This window comes from Nycticebus coucang, chromosome 2, assembly GCF_027406575.1.
Source record: "Nycticebus coucang isolate mNycCou1 chromosome 2, mNycCou1.pri, whole genome shotgun sequence".
Lineage (NCBI taxonomy): Eukaryota > Metazoa > Chordata > Mammalia > Primates > Lorisidae > Nycticebus > Nycticebus coucang.
The window spans coordinates 100262084-100279213 of record NC_069781.1 but is presented as its reverse complement, the minus strand read 5'-3'; the positions used below and the strand labels follow the sequence as shown (position 1 = coordinate 100279213).

General features: G+C 39.5%; 1 protein-coding gene across 2 annotated transcripts in view; it reads left to right on the top strand.

The window, feature by feature from the left end:
* AOPEP (aminopeptidase O (putative)) overlaps positions 1-17130 on the top strand; it is a 422485-nt gene that overhangs the window by 337683 nt on the left and 67672 nt on the right. The gene's annotated exons all lie outside the window — the stretch shown is intronic.

Here is a 17130-nt window from a genome sequence, read left to right as displayed (position 1 = left end):
TCACACTCTGGAAAAGGTTTGGAGTTTGCTGAGGTAAAGCATGTGCTATTTCTAAGGGTTAGGTGGAAGGGAGTGTGATGAGTGACCAATGCCATTATAGCAAGGTCTGAAGGGTACCAATGCTATCTTGCAGCTGGTAGGTGAAATTTGTCCACCTATTTTAAATACAGATTGAATTCTTTGATGATGAGCATTCATTCTGAGGTCATGTGGTAACCTTTTGCTAGGATTTGAGCTTGTTGAACTTCACTTGGTATTAAGTATCCTAAGCTATTTTTTAAAATGTCTGCCACACCATGGAAGAAACAGATTATTTATTTTTTCCTAATTCATCTATCCACTATGTGCTGCTTCTACATTAAAATAAAACTATGATATTTTCTGATTTTATTCCTTTTATATTACTATAGAATAAGTAAATAAGTTTTAGTCATTCTGGTAGGTGTGCACTTTAAATCTAGCTGTTGCCTTTATTTGCCTGTTTTGTTTTCCTTGTCCCCTTTCATGCCTTCCACACTGCCCTTGCCCTCATCCCCCAAGTGTCTGCAGCTTCAGGCCTCTCAGGATTCAGCCGAGATGAGTGAGTTTGGTTAAGTAGTCTGTATGAACTATGCTAGGGTCATAACTCTTTTCCTCCAATAGGAGGGCACAACTTTTACTGCCTTGTGGAAAGCAGAGCCTTCTGACCTGCCTGAGAAAGGAAAACAGAGTCGGGGGGCAAAGCCATGGGCAAGAACTTCAAGTAAAGAACGTCGTGCAGGAGGTGTCTGTTCCCCCCCCACAAAGAAAATCTTGAAAGTGCTGAGTGGTAGGCACAGCCTGATGTAACTTTGAAATACTAGTTGAGTTTTGCAGTGATCTCAAAAGGGGAAGCAAGACAAACTCACTCTGCACTCAGCTGCGGGTTAAAATAATGAATAATGAAATAAAGTAAATTGGATGACTGAGATGTACCACCCAGATAAAGTGATTTAAAATGCTCTCCTGGCCTCCTTTGGCCACTTCTATCATCATTCCCACCCACCAGATAGTTGTACTGTCTTTCTCTATGCTGTCTCAGCGGGTTTTCAGTTCTTACTTCTCTGAAGATGCATCATTCTCTCTTACGCATCTTCTCACATTTTCTCTGACATTTATTTCCATTTTAATTTGGCTTTGAATTTTCAGCCCTTTTCCCACTGGTATAACTGATTCTTTTTTTGTTTGTTTTCAATGAAAAGGACAAAACTCTCTCTTCTGCTTCTGGTTCTCTGGCATTTTATCCTTCCATTTTAATACTCTTCTTTTTTTATTGCAAATTCCTTTTATTTACTTTGAATAATTTTTGCAACAGAAAAGCAAGGAGAATATGAACAACTACATAACAATTAGGATGCATGGATCAGCCAGCTCTGCAAAGAGCAGGTTAATCGGTTATAATTGCAATAGTGAATGATATGTATATTTTAAAAAGTAATAAATTTTACTAAATGGCTGTTGGTTTTGGAAGAAAACATTTCTTTTTTCTGTTTTTGCCTTTAACTGATTCAAAGATGAATACAAATTATGATACAGTCAGATCAAGAGACATTGTTTTTATAAATATAGGCATGTAAAATGTTTTAATAACATCAGTATTCTAAGGATTAGAATATACAATCAAATAATGTATTTAAGGAAAACATGGATACAGTGTGATTCCATTAAAGAAAGAGAACTCCAGTTTTCATATTCAGAAGATGCACCCTTCCTAGTTTATGCGTGTCTGATAATATGCAGGTAACAAATTTTACAATACTCATTTCTGGTCTTTAGTAGATATACATGATGATGTCAGAAGTATTCATTGGCTTACTTTCAGATCAGCAGTACTAAGGTTGACTATTAGGAACAAGCGAGCCTTTATGTGCATTAGTGTGTTTCCAAGCCAGTGGTCTTAGCCAGTGTGAGAGTGTCTGGCCTCTGTTAGGATTAGTCATAATGAATACTAGGTGCAAATGGTTTCCAACAGCAGCAGCACTCTTTAAGGTTACCGTAATTACTCCTTTCAGCCAGGACCTGAAAAACAATACTGTTAAGCTACTCATTACTCAAATTGTTTAAAAACTGGGGAAATTTTTCATAAAATAGCTAGAGCGAAACATAAAAATCCAGAAGGATAGTTGTGAAAAGGTGGACTTCATAGTATTTTAGTGGCTGCTTTAATTGGGGCAAAATGATAAATTCTCTTTTCTGAGTCTTTAAGAAAACAAAAACAGAAATTATTGTCTTTGTGATAATATCCTTCCTAAAGTCTGGAGCATGTTCACTCTACTTTTATTTCGTTTGTTTCATCTACACACTTCACTCTGAACCACAATGCTAATCTTAGTTCTAATAATTTACAGACTTCAAAAATTATTATGTAAAAATCCAACTTGGTTTATGTATTTTTGTACCATTTACTATTCCTTTTAAAATTTTATATATTTTAGTTCTAATATTGAAATATACGATAAAGGTAGGTACAAATCTTAAACTATTTAACAAGGTTGTTTTAATGCTGTTTGTCTTTTGTGATGAAGGTCTATTTTATATTGTGTTTATGTTCTGGAAACCAATATTAACACTAATAAAAATTATTCACTCTTTCTTAGACCCATAATAGCAGATGGTGATTATGTTAGGCTTGACTCCAGAGCCATCATCGCACAGCTTAGCAAAAGGACACAGGGTGAACCTAGGGAGTGCTGAACCAAGGATCCCTTCACTTTGCAGGAATTACCCTGCCCTGAGCAAAATGGTAGGCTTAGGCAGCCGTCTTACGCAACTGAGGCTGCATTGGAGTTGAGTGATTTCCCAGGCATTGGTGCCCTTGCCTCTTTTTGAGAGTGCTGTTGCCCTGTGAGAATTCATAACTAGTCTACATTTATATAGCTGCAAAATCTTACAATAGCTTCATTGATAACTTGATTTCCATAGAAAACCTTTATGGATTCTAATGACTCACAGCTCTTGAGGCACCAGCCTTCCCTCCCTTCCTCCCTCCCTCCCTATCTGTGAGTGGCTTTGTGTCCTGTGTTGTACTGATTGTGCCTTTGGATGACAACTTACTTGAGTGATGGGGGGAGGCAGAGTAATTTATTAAAAGTAATTACAAAGAAACCAAACAAAAGGAGTAATTACAATGCTTCTAATATGCAATTCGTTGTTTTATTGCTAAAAAATTTGTATCTTGTTTGAGATTCTTGATTTGTCCGTTTCTCTTTTTTCCTTGTAAATCCTAACAAATGCATAATCTGTACCCACATCTGAAGTTAGATCAGGTTTCATAGGATATTGGCTTTGTTTTGCTATTTCTTTTTTTATTTTTTAAAGGTGCCCCATGGAGGAATTGCTTATAAAATATATTTTTGGTGTCCTCAACAAGGAAGTCTAATCTGTATAATTTTATGCCGTTTAATTTTCAGCTTCCATAGATAACTTTTTTAAGAATCTGTAGTTTTAAAAATCAACTTCCATAGATTTATTTTTTTTTTAAGAATCTGTAGTTAAAAAAAATGTTTTGAGATTTCTAAAATTCCTTCCCATTTTTAACTAGCATAACAGGGACATTTAAATTTAGTATAGTCACCTACTTACCTTCATGCACTTATTCACATATTTAAAAAGAATCTTTGAATGGAACTAATAATAATAGCTAACACTTGCCATGTGTCAAGCTCTGTTCTAAGGGCTTGACATGTAGCAATTCATATAAATTTATCATTAAAGTAGTGTCACAATCAGCAGTATGACATTAATCTGTTGTAGACTGCATCAAACACTTTGTGAAAGTAGATGCAGTATAAACAAGTCAAATAATTGCCATAGAAAAGAATGCTTTAGGCATGATTTTAAAATTCTTTTTAGTGCAGATTATTGATGGTCCTAGACCACCAGCACAAAGCATGTATTTCTAAATTAGGAAAATCCCAGCCAGTATGTATTTTGAAAACACTTGAAAGTGTGTAGATAATTACACTACTGTTGATTTTAGCAGGTTTGATGCCAGCAGCTATCAACCCTTCTATGCCATGAAAGATGAAAGCCATTTTCATATAAAACATAAGAGTTTGTCTGGAAAAGGGAAGCAGGCAGAAAAAAAAATTGTGGCTTTTTTGTTACTTTTATAGAAGCATTAGTTTCATTCCTGTGACAGAATGCTTTACTTGGCAGTCATTCTTATCTTAGGCATTTTAATGAGCTGTTGTTTTGTGCCTAGGTCTCATATGGCCCTAAAATGCATTTTTTTAGTAGCACCTACTGGTATCAGTGTGGGCTAGGACCTGCCATTTTTTTTATTGTTAATCTTTTATTGTAAGAGGCTGACACTAGCATATATCTTTAAGTGTAGCCAACATATATTTCATTTTTATTTCTGGGACCGTGTACAGAGGAAGAATGATGTTCAAGCTTCTAATCCCCAACACTTGGAAAAGGAGCTGGTCACAAGTGCAGCCTCAGTAAGTTTGTTGAGTGAATTAGGTAAATGAACTCCACAAATGACATTTATTTTATAAACTCATGCCTGGCTACCGTAATTTAAAAATTTTTTACTATTGAGATTTATATTTATTTATTTTGTTTTTTAATGATAGAAGTTGTCATTAAAGAGTATTTGGTGGTGTTTCCCATTGTGGGTGAGCTCTTTCATCTCATATATAAAGAGAGCTCAGACCCAAGAAGATCCGAAAATGCCCCCAACTCTGCCACCTAATCCTGTAATCATGAGTTTGAGTTTGTCATGTGACATTTGCATTTCTCTGAAAGTCCTTTTATTTAATAGGCCAGTTAAGCCCATGTGTTAATTGTTCAAATCAATACATTTGGCCTCAAATTTTTCATATGGTTTTATGATACATTTTTTTCTTTTGTCCTTTTTTTGGTATTTAGGAAGGCTTCTGTTTTTGATGTAATGGTTACCTTTACATAATGACACTTTTTTGGACTCTTGTGTGTTGATTTCCTGCTGTGAGCAGTAGAGAAATGAGATATTTACTTTTTCTTTCTTGTTCCGTCTTTGTCTTTCATAGTGTGATTTGAAATCTTTTTTTTTTTTTTACTTCTAGATAGATTCCTATAAGACAACCAGTTGTCATATTTTTCATATAATCTTGCCATTCCCCCCTTTTTGACAGTTGCCCTCTGTATACAATCAGAGCATGTAAACATTACACCCTGTACTGTGCCCATTATAAAATCCTTCATTTTGATACTATGGGTTAGTTAGTGTTCCATCTTCTACTCTTAAACTGGTGTCTCTTCTGTCATTTCTAAAGCTAGTTCTCCAGTAGATTTCATGGGAGGAGCTTGGGGCAACCTTATTTCCTGAATTTGGACATGTTTTAAGTTTGCACTCTTTATACATGAAGGGCAAGTTCAACTGGATTTAAAATCCTTCGCTCATATTTTCTTTATGTAAGTGTCTCAGGTATGTTATTCCATTGTCTTTCTGCATAAAGTCTAATGCTGACCTCATTTCTTTACCTTGGAGTGACCTGGTCTTTTTTTCTTGGATGCTTAGGTTTTTTTCAATAAATTCCAATGATTTTACCCTTAATGTATTGCCTTGTGAGTCATTTCCCACTTCTCACTTGGCTTTTGAGCTTCATTTTTCTCATCTGTAAAGTTAGAGTAGCTTTTTTTTGCCTGCTTGGAGAATAGGTTTGAAACTAAGGAAGATATTGATAAAAAGTGCTTTAAATTGATATTTTACTATCTTTTCATTCTTTTAAGTCCCTTGTTAGGAACTTTGAAACTTAGAGTGCTTCATTTTATGGACATACTGACTTTAGTTGACTTTCTGTCTTTGATAAGTGGACAGTGGATACTCAGTGGAGTCTTCTGTCTCTGTCCTGGCAATAAATAAACTTGTCTGCATGCCATGTGGTAAGCAGGCTCTTTGCATGTGCTCGCGGAGGACGACTGGATTAAAAACAGTGGTGCTTTTTGAAGTATCTCATCTACAAGATGCCATCTCTGTTTTATTCTTCTCACACTCCTGTCCATCATGTTAGTTTCCTACTCGTAGGAAACTCTGGGTTTACGTGATTTCAAGGCAATACACAAAAAAGTTAAAGTCCTCTATTTTTCAGATCACAGAGATTGCTGAAAACCCAAGTCAGCCTGATCAGCCAACATATTTTCTTGGTAAATAAGGCCCTATGTAAGAGGCTGCTGGAGAATACCAAAGAAACATGAGAGATGTCATTTCTCGTCACGGGGAGATAAAACACACAACATATCGAAGATCACTTACAAAGCAGCCTGTGGTAAATAAATCCAAACCAGCGTAGCGCAAATGGAGGATATGAGTATATGATGCATTTTTCCTGAGGCTACCCTGGGCTAAAGTTTCCATGCCTGGTCCTTGTTTTGATAAAGCAGCCCTTTACACATGTAGGCTGGAAGTTCTGGTGGGAAATTGGGTAATTGAATTAACTGGATCCATTTTAAGGCTTTTAACTGATTTGTAAACACAGGTAGGGGTTTGATTGCCGTGCATATAAATAGTGTTAGTGTCTTTTTTAAGTATGATTTTTTAAAATACATCCATTGTTTTACAAGTAAGGCTAGAACCCATTGTAGAAGTTCTGCTGACAACTCAGAATCAAGATGATTTGGAAATCCAAGGCCAGAAATATAATATTATTAATAATTTTGTATGTAATACATTTCTTACCAAATTCTTATATTTATGTAAACTATATACTCATTTCATTTCAATCCACAACATACAAAACCCTAAATAAGGAGTGGAGCATTCAGAGATGAATAGGATACCGTCCTCAAAGGGTTTACAGTCAAATGTAAAAACCTTGTACAGTCAAAAACAGAATTGAATCAGACCTTTATCAGAGGTAAGGAAAAGTGCAATAGGTGTTCAGGCTGATAGGAAGGGTATAAATATTTGTTCCATTTCACTCAACTTCTGTTATTTTGTATAATTGAGGATATCAGAACGTCTCAAAATTCAGATCATACTCAGACTATGAAACTAGTATTTATACTTGGCTCATTCATGTGAAATCAAAGTGCTGTTGGAAGTTTTGGGTACCTCCCCACTTGGGGACATAAGGATTTTTAGTCTGTTGCACTCTTGCTCTTCTTTATTTCCTTTTATTTGCATTAAGAATTTTTTTTCTTCCCTTGAAACACGTGGTTTAAAGGCAGGATGAGACATTAAGATGTTGTAGAATTAGGGATGGTAATTTTAAGTTCTAGTGTTTTTCGGAATTTCCCTCTTTTGTGGTTTTTGAATGTTGTATTTTCTCCTTCAAAATGCATCCCATACTCAACAACCACAAATTTAACATGACTTCTTTTTTTAATAATGGTATTTAAAAAATGGTTAAATATTCTTTTTATGTTTCTAATGATGTTAGCAAATAGACTTGCCAAGTGGTGGGTATGTAAATGTATGTGTATCCATATTATTTAACATTTTATATATCTTAATATAAGTCGACATGGGCTTTTCAGAACCTAAGTTCTGAACCATACATCTGTGAAGATTCAGATTTTTATATTTGCAGAAGCAAGGAAACAGACTTTTACAATAATTAATACTAAGGAAGTGAAGTGGGGAAAAATAGTCTCAGTATATTTTTCCTTTTCTGGCATTTTCATAGATAAGACAACAAGTCATCACTTTATGTGGCCTCATTTGTTACTGAGAGTCACTTAATCCATCCTCCCTCCCTGCCTTCCTTCCCTTCCTTAGTTTCCTTCCTCCCTTTCTTTCCTTCACAGTCTCCCAAGTAGCTGGGACTACAGGCACCCACCAGTGTCTGGCTATTTTTAGAGATGGGAGTTGAGGGGTCTCCATCTTGCTCAGTCTGGTCTCTTAACTCCTAAGATCAGGCAATCCACCTGCTTCAGCCTCACAGAGTGCTAGGATTACAAGCATAAGCCACTGGGCACAGCCTAGTCATTTAATTTTCTGTGGCAATTTTCTACCATTAGTTTGGCAACAAAGAAGAGAAAAAGACACAGGGGCATGAGATGTTAAATAGGAATGGCGGGAAGAATGTAGGAGAGGAGCAGAATGTGCCTTTTGATTCTGTTTATATAGTCGGGTTTCTGGCTTTTTCTCTTTAACTGTCACATATACACAAACTTTGGTTTTAATGTTGAAGGTATATAGTTGTATGTCACCTAACAGCAGGGATGCATCTTGAGAAATGTGTTAGGTGATTCCATCATGCAAACATCACAGAGTGTACGTACACAAACCTAGGCAGCATAGACGACTGCATACCTGAGCCTCCTGCTCCTAGGGTTGGAAGCTGTATGGCATGTGACTATACTAAATACTATAGGCAGTTATAACACATACTGTGTCTGCCACGTTTATGGTACATACCTAAACATACAGAAGTTACAATAAAAATTACAGTATTATTTTATTTTATTTTGGGGTGGAGACTGATTCTCACAGCAGTCTCACAGCTCACAGCAACCTCAAACTCCGGGGCTCAAGCGATTCTCTTGCCTCAGCCTCCCAAGTAGCTGGGACTACGGGAGCCTGCCACAATGCCTGGCTATTTTTACAGACGGGGTCTCACTCTGGTTTAGGCTGGTCTTGAATTCAGGGCAATCCACGTGAGCCAATGGGACGAGTCATATCTGCAGTCCATCACATATATAGTCCTTCATTGACTGAAACATCACTGTGTAGCACATGACTGTGCCTTCAACATTTATTCCTGGTGATAAATGCAAAGAATGCTGAGTGCCTCATAGACGACAAAGATGATGATTTTGAGTCTTTTTCTTAATGACTTTATTGAGCAGTATGTCATACATGCTTAGTATGCCATAAGATTTATTTATATACAGTTTGAGTTTTGAAAGTCTGTGCGGTTGTGCTGCTTGTCACTACAATCCAGTTTTAAAACATTCCAACACCAGAAAGTTCCCCGTGTCCATTTGCAGTCAGTCCTCCTTCCTCCTCCCAGCCCCAGACAATGCCAGTCTGCTTTCTGCATTGTATTTTGTCTTTTCTGGAAATTCTTTTTAATTTGAGTCGTACACTAGTTTTTTAGATATGGTTCTTTCATTTATTGTAATGTTTTGAGATTTGGTAGTATTATATATATAAGTAGTTCCTTTGTATTTTAAAGTAGTATTCCATTGTATGGATAATACATTTTGTTTACCTATTTACTGGTTGTGAGATGTTTTGTTTTTGTTTTTGGCCCTCATGAGTAATGCCCCTATGAATGTTGGTAAAATTGTCTTTGTGTCAGCAAATTTTTCATTACTCTTGGGTGGATACATACCTATGACTTGAATGGCTTGGACTTATAGCAGGTGGATATTTAACTTAAGAAATTGCTAAACTGTTTTCCAAAGTAATCACACCATTTAACATTTCCACCACTGGCTCGGCACCTGTAGCTCAGCGGCTAGGATGCCAGCCACATACACTGTGCTGGCGGGTTTGAATCCAGCCCTGGCCTGCCAAATGACAACTATAACCAAAAAATAGCCAGGCATTGTGGCGGGTGCCTGTAGTCCCAGCTCCCTGGGAGGCTGAGGCAAGAGAATCGCTTAAGCCCAAGAGTTTGAGGTTGCTGTGAGCTGTGACACCACGGCACTCTACCTAGGGTGACGTGAGACTCTGTCTTAAAAAAAAAAAAAAATGTCCACCTGCAAAATATAAGATATCTAGTTTTTCTACCTCCTCATCAGCCCTGGGTATTGTCAGACTTCTTGATTTTAGCCATTCTGGTGGACATTGAACCATGCTTTTTTATATGTAATGCTTTTATTTTTTGAGCCAATAAGTCTAGATGCCCTAATTATGCTTTTATCTTCCATTTTACAGATCAGAAGGCATTTGCCCAGTAAGTGGGAAATCTAAACGTCTCACCGAGATTCCCAAATGAGTCAGTAAACCTACCATCCTCATGTGTCATTGGGAGTTGTAGCAACTGCTCTTGTTCTGACCCTCAACGCCTGTGACTCAGAGTCCTCTGTGTCCTTGTGGCATCATTTAGGTGCCGTTTTCTTTTTCTCTGTTAATGGGATCTGTTCTTACCTTCTCTGGGATTGTGACTGATAAAATGCATTTTGTTTTCTGCGGTTGTGCACTTGTGTACAGAGGTGTTCCCCTCTCTCTGCTGCTGGGTTGCAGTGTGCAAGCCTTGGGTTGTCAGGCCTGGCTTCTTAGGCTAGCCCCACAGTGACTCTGCAGCTACGTATCGTTCTGTAAAAGGGGTAGAAATGTGTCTTGTCAGAGCCTTGCGCAAGTTGGTGACGTAACTTCTCTGACACAGCTGGCACTCACCAAATTTAATGCATTTTAGAGCACCATTTCAAAAAAGGTTGTGAAAGCCTGATTATCTGATGGTGTGTGGGTAGTAATGACGTTCATTTGTGTGTGTGTTTTTTTTTCCTTCTCTGTGACAGTAAGACAGGGAAACATTCCTAAAATTATCTGTGGACTTAAATAAAACCAGGCTTAGTTTCTTGTAACTGTTCTTTGGCCAGCAGCAAATACAGCAATAGTACTTTTATGAGTTTGTGTGTTTTGTCCCTGTCTTTTGGCTTTATTCAAGAAAACCAATTCTATTTCTCAGAGCAACTGTATTTCATTTGCACCTCTCTTCAGTTTGTCCATTACAGTAGAATAAATTGTCATCGTCCCTCTTCCAAGTGGGAAGCTCCCAAAATGTTTTTCAGGCTATTGATAAGATTTGTATTCTAGCGAAGCTCCATTTTTAGATCAAAAAGCTCCCAAAATGTTTTTCAGGCTATTGATAAGATTTGTATTCTAGCAAAGCTCCATTTTTAGATCAATCTGTAATCATTTTCTTACTCAGTAGGTCATAGACTTTGTTTCCTTTGCCCAAACTGTTTTTACTTGAAGTTCCTTTGAAGGCTGTTGGAGCTTATACAAATACTCAGCTAATGAAAGGCACTTAATATTGGGCATCCCCTTCGGCAAAATTACATTGCAGTTTCCTGTCTAAAAAGGGTACCAGCTACCTGTTAACCTTCTCCTAAACAGTTAGAATCCTGTAATTTATTTCATGACTAAAGGTGAAATGTAGTTGTTTGGGAAATTATTTTCTCTGAGGCTGAGTGAGGTGGCTCACACCTGTAATCCTAGCACTCTGGGCGGCCAAGGCGGGCGGACCATCTGAGGTCAGGAGTTGAAGACCAGCCTGAGCAAGAGTGAGACCTCATCTCTAAAAATAGCCAGGTGTTGTGACAGGCACCTGTAGTCCCAGCTACTTGGGAGGCTGAGGCAAGAGAATCGCTTGAGCCCAAGAGCCTGAGGTTACTGTGAGCTGTGATGCCATGGCACTCTACTGAGGGTGACAAAATGAGACTCTGTCTCAAAAAAAAAAAAAAAAAATTATTTGCTATAAAATGATTATTAGTCATGTTGAGTTTCTGAATGTTAAAGAGAACATGGTGCTTAGGACGCGTGAAAATCTCATCTTGGTGGCATCAGTGCTACACAAAACATCAGGAACAACTGAAAAGTTAAGGCAACTTCAAAAAATAAAATCAGCCCTATCAAGAACCTGTCTAAAATAATAGGAAAATTATAAATCAAGCAACTGGAGGAGTATGCCAGTGAATATAATGTTATAAAAGCTACTTAACGCCCAGCATTTGAGGCCCTAAAAATGTCGGAGGGCTGTGCCTTAAGAGAAAAGAGCCAGGAGCTAGGCACAGTGGCTGATGCTTGTAGTCCCCACTACTTGAGAGGCTGAGGTAGAAGGATCACTGGAGGCCAGGAGTGTGAGACCAGCCTAGGCAGGCAATGTAGTGAGATCCCATCTCTAAAAATACATTTTAAATTAGCAGGGTGTGGTGGCATGCGCCTATAGTTTCAGTTTACTAAAAAGGCCTGAAATAATAGGATTGTTTAAAGCCAGGAGTTTGAGGTTATAATGAGCTGTGATCAGGCCACTGTACTCCAGCCTGGATGGCAAAGTGGGACCTTGTCTTTAAAAAGAGAGAGAGAGAAAGGAAAGTGGGGGAGGAGGATTGTCACAGGGAAAGTGGTACAACTGAATTTTCTATTGAATGCTTTATTTGAGAGAGCTGGGAAAAGCCTTACAGTCTTCTCTAATTCAAATCCATGTTTCCATGTGAGAGCGTGGGGGACCTACGAGATTTTAACTCACAGACCTACATACTGACCTGGGTCTCCTGTCCCCTTTTTATTGCTCTTTCCAGCTGTATAGGCAGCTCCTCAAAGTAGGATGTGCCGGCCAAGCAGCTTTGGGTTCAGGGTAAGAAGTATATTGAGATGGGCTTTGTTATAATGGGGGGGGGGCACAGACACTCGGGGAGACTTACAATGACACTCCTACAAGGCCATTCCCTATGCACTAAAACACACCCAAAGAGAGGGCCATTTGCTGGTTGATTGAAGACCTTCCATTATATCCACCAGTAGACTGAGTCAGATTTTGAGGGTTCAGTCATTTCAAAGATAGATCAGACAAAGAGTCCATAGTGGCACAGCTAGGTTGACATGAAATTGTACTTTTCTTTCATATTAAATTAATGAATTTTACAAGGCACAGATTAGTTTTTGTGATGCTTGTTGCAGGCCAAGCAACTATGACATGAAATATTATTTTTCTTTATTTTAGTAAGACAGAAGTGTGATCAGATAACTAGGTATTTTATTTTAGAATGCTGTAAACACACTCTCACAATGGCCTTGTCATTGGTCTGTGCAGATATTTTTTAAAACATATGCTAGTTTTTTTTTTTTTTTCTAACATATAAAGCTGATTTCCATGTTTATACCTTGATATATTGCAAATTTAGAGTTAAGTTTTTTTGCAGTCTGCCCCACTCAGTATTTACTTACAGGCCAAATCAAACCAAAAGTAATATTAACTTAGGTTACAGAGGATTTAGTGCCCCAGAACTCTCTGTGCTGCTGGCAGGGCAAAGTGAGTGGGAATAGTATGGCTTAGGAACAAAGCTGCTTGTGTTTTCTCTGCCTCACAACTGGCAGGCGAAGAGGAAAGGTAGGTACTGACTTACAGAAAGAAGGCTTCCTCTCTTCCCCTCCCAGCAAAGTGAGAGGTGCTAGAAAAAGTGCCAGGGGATGCTCCTATGTTGAGAATCCTGGAGTTCTTTGAGTCTTTGTTGGAGATTAAGTCAGTGACTTGGTCAACAGTAATAATACCTAATCATCATAGAACACCAAATTATCATCAGATGAATCTAAAAGATGCCGAGATGCCTTCCAGCACAGGATTACTGATGTACTAGTGTGCATGGAAAGCTTGGGTGGGTGGGTGTGCTTGCATGTGCTCACGAAGACACACACACACACACACACACACACACACACAGTTTAATTGGCCTTTGGCCTCAGTAGGGGATGTTTGGGCTGAGGGGTTGCTGTGCGAGCGCAGTCTCCCATCTTGGATTGAAGCTACAGGCTCTGTTTCCAGAGCTGGCGCTGTTTGTATCTGATTCTGACTCACAGTCTGACCAACGCCTTCCCTTCCACAGAATTGCCAAGTCATTGTCATCATGAGCCATGCTAGGGAGAGGCTCAGTGGAAAAAGTTAAGGTAGAGCAAACCAGACTCCAAACAGAAGGTGAAAAATAGCTGATTTTTTTGTTTAGTTTTGCTTAAATTGTTTCAGAACCCCTGATGGAGCTGTAGATGACTGAAGAGAAGAAATCAGACTTGCTATGCTTGCTCTTGTGTTCAAATTCTTAAAGAGGAGGAAAGAGGAGTGTAATCCTATTTTTGATTTTGAACATGTAATTTGTCTTTTTTGTCTCAAACCTGTTTGATATTATGCACTGTTACAGAGTAGGGAGGGAGTGTGTTATAAGTATGTGTGGACTTCAGTATTCTTAGTTCTTGTCTTCAGAATGATCTTTCAGACATTTGGAGAGGGAGGCACATCATTTACAGGCATATTAAGAATCTAGGAGAGAGGCTGAGTGTGGTGGCTCACACCTGTAATCCTAGCACTCTGGGAGGCGGAGGAGAGAGAATCTCTTGAGCTCAGGAATTTGAGACCAGCCTGAGCAAGAGTGAGATCCTCTCTACGAAAAATAGAAAAATTAGACACCATGGCAGGTGGCTATAGTCCCAGCTACTCAAGAGGCTGAGGCAGGAGATAACTTGAACCCAGGAGTTTGAGGTTGCTGAGAGCTGTAATGATGCCAAGGCACTCTAGTTTGGGCAACTGAGTGGGATTCTGTCTTTAAAAAACAAAAAAAGGAATCAAGACAGTATCACTGTGCTATTCTTAGGTTGGTGTTTTCCTGTGAAAAACTGTTAAGCGTATTTGGAAACACTTCCTTTTTTTGAAGACAGTTCATTATTGTGTATCTTCACATTGTATAAGAAATGATAGAAAATTAAAGTAGCTGTTTTTTTTTTTTTTTTGTAGAGACAGAGTCACTGTACTGCCCTCGGGTAGAGTGCCGTGGCGTCACACGGCTCACAGCAACCTCTAACTCTTGGGCTTACGCTTTTCTCTTGCCTCAGCCTCCCGAGCAGCTGGGACTACAGGCGCCCGCCACAACGCCTGGCTATTTTTTTGTTGCCGTTTGGCAGGAGCTGGGTTTGAACCCGCCACACTCGGCATATGGGGCCGGCGCCCTACTCACTGAGCCACAGGCACCGCCCTCCCAAGCAGTTTTCTTAGCAAGAGACATATTGATCTGTTGTGGATGGATAACCCTCCCCCTTTGCCCAGAGCATGTGTGTTTTCCAGTAATTTCTCTCTCCACACAACTGTAGAGATGGCTGCAGCTGATGTGGTGCTCCTACAGTTATGGGTTGATAGATAGACTGACTGAAATCCTACCGTCTACCTTCCTTAGCTTTTTTACATTGGGCAGGGTAGCTTGTGTAAGCCTCAGTTTACTCATCTGTAAAATGAGTGTAACAGTAAAACATTTAGCAGAGAGCTGCCATTGGGTGTTTGCTTACAGGTTGTAGTCTTACTGCAACCAGTGATGGGCTTTTTCAGTACTGTTTTCAGACTTCAGGCATTTGATATCTACAGGGTATTAGAGAAGAGAAGGATCCCTGAGAACTAACAAGATAGGCCAGGAAATGTAGGTCCAGGAAGAATGGCCATGAGGGTGTATGTGTGGAACCTACCAGAGTAGTGTCTGCGGGCCAGCTGAGTGTCCCCAGCATTAAGATCAGGGGGGCAGCCCAGCTACTTGTGTGGCAGAACCAGGCACAAAGTACAGAGACACACTTCCTGGAAGCTGCCCCATAGAGCCACGCTGCCCCGGACAAACACTGCCTCAGTTTCTGTTGGAAGTTTCAGCTAGACTCCCCAAAGGGAGGTGTAGTTGAGGTCATTGGCACTGTTTTATTGATTTGATTGAGGTCTTAGTGAGCTTAAGTTACCAAAGGTCAAGTTATCCATAAAAAAAAATGCCTGGTGTCCTTAGCCCTGAAGAATTCCAGGAAGCAAAAGAAAAAGTGTGTGACATCCTACACACACACACACACACACACACACACCCCATGTGCACATGCAACTATAGAGGTCTGAATTTGCGATAACGTTATTCTTGTGTAGAATTGGCTTGGGATAGTTAATAACTTCCCTAAGCCCTGACTTATGAACAGAAATCCACTTAGACACTGAAGAAATGGGTCCAGTGTTTGGCTCTACTGTGAGTAATGGGTTATGCATGATTTAAAAAGGCTTCTGAGAATGGCCTTGCTTATGTAATCAAGGATCAATATTTTAAATGAAATTTTTATAGGTAAGCCATAACATTACTTGATAGTCAGACATCATTTTCAAGTAGTTAAAAGGGTCATTGGACAAAACCCAGTGGACTGATGCTGACTTACTAATTGCTAAGGATTGAAACTCCACGTGCCCTCTTAAATTATGAGCATGCTTGAATTTTTTATGTGGAAAGGAATTTACTTTTTTTTGTTTTTCATGTCACGTGTTAGATTAGCCAGGCAGCTCTGTCACGTTGTGCAGCTTGCCGCTTTTCCTCACCTGATCCCTCCTTTTTTCCCGGTGAAGTTTATTTTAGATCAGTGGTTCTCAACCTGTGTGTTACGACCCACAGCAACTGTATTAAAGGGCCGCAGCATTAGGAATGTTGAGAACCACCGTTTTAGATAGTAAGGAAGGAGAGCGAATATAGGGAATGAATCATGAGAAAATGACTGGCTGTTCTCATTATTCCTTGGCATTCTTGACATTTTCTTACCTCTGTTGACAAAGAACAGCAGTGCAGCTACAAGCTCACATGCAGTGAGGGGCAGCATTGCCTGCATGGAACTCACAGGGTTTCTGGAACATTCTCACTGCTTTCTCTCAGGCAATGTTCTTCCTCTCTATCAGCAGTGAGAGCAACTTTAGGGATTTCCTAGGCCTAGGGAAGTGTCACCCAACTCTTAGCCACAGTGGTTTCCAGACCTGGTGTCTGTGGGAGCCTTGTGTGAATACTGCCTGCCCAAGACATGGTGACGTTTCATCTCAGTGCGCCTCAGGCATGCGCAGAGGCTCTGCGTGGAGGGGGAACATAGACAGGGAGAACAGTTTCATGGCTTTCTTCTCAAAAGAGAGGAAATGCTCAGGGGGTGGTTAGAGAGGAGGGGATAAATACAGCATTTCCGATTTCCTGCTTGTTCCACTCTTTTCCACAACATTTCATTTTTCATAAGGTGGATTTTTGTTCTGTCAACTTCAACTAAAAATGATTCCATACCATTTCTATTCGATTGGCCCTCTTATTTATACGCTTATTGCTATTTTGTTTTCCCATTCAAAAACTTCTGTACAGGGAGTTATAAAGATGGTCCTTCTTGCCTTCTTGACTTGATCTCTGAGCAGGTGACTGGGGCAGCCTTGGTGTTCTAGCTGCGGTTGGTCAGAAAACCCTAAAGACTTACTCACATGTCCTTTCTCTTCCTCCTTCCATGATCCGTTTTCCATGTGCTGGTCTCCCCTGCCCCTTCCGGCCATTTTTCAATAAATACTATCAGCCATAGCTGGTGCAGATGCGGCCAGTGTTACTTCTTTGTCCACAGCAATGTCACTGCACTGTAGTCCATTCAGTGCCATGTCACACAGACAGGGGTTGTTAGGAGTTTGCAGAGCAGAGCTGGTATGTTGGCCGTTAGCCCCA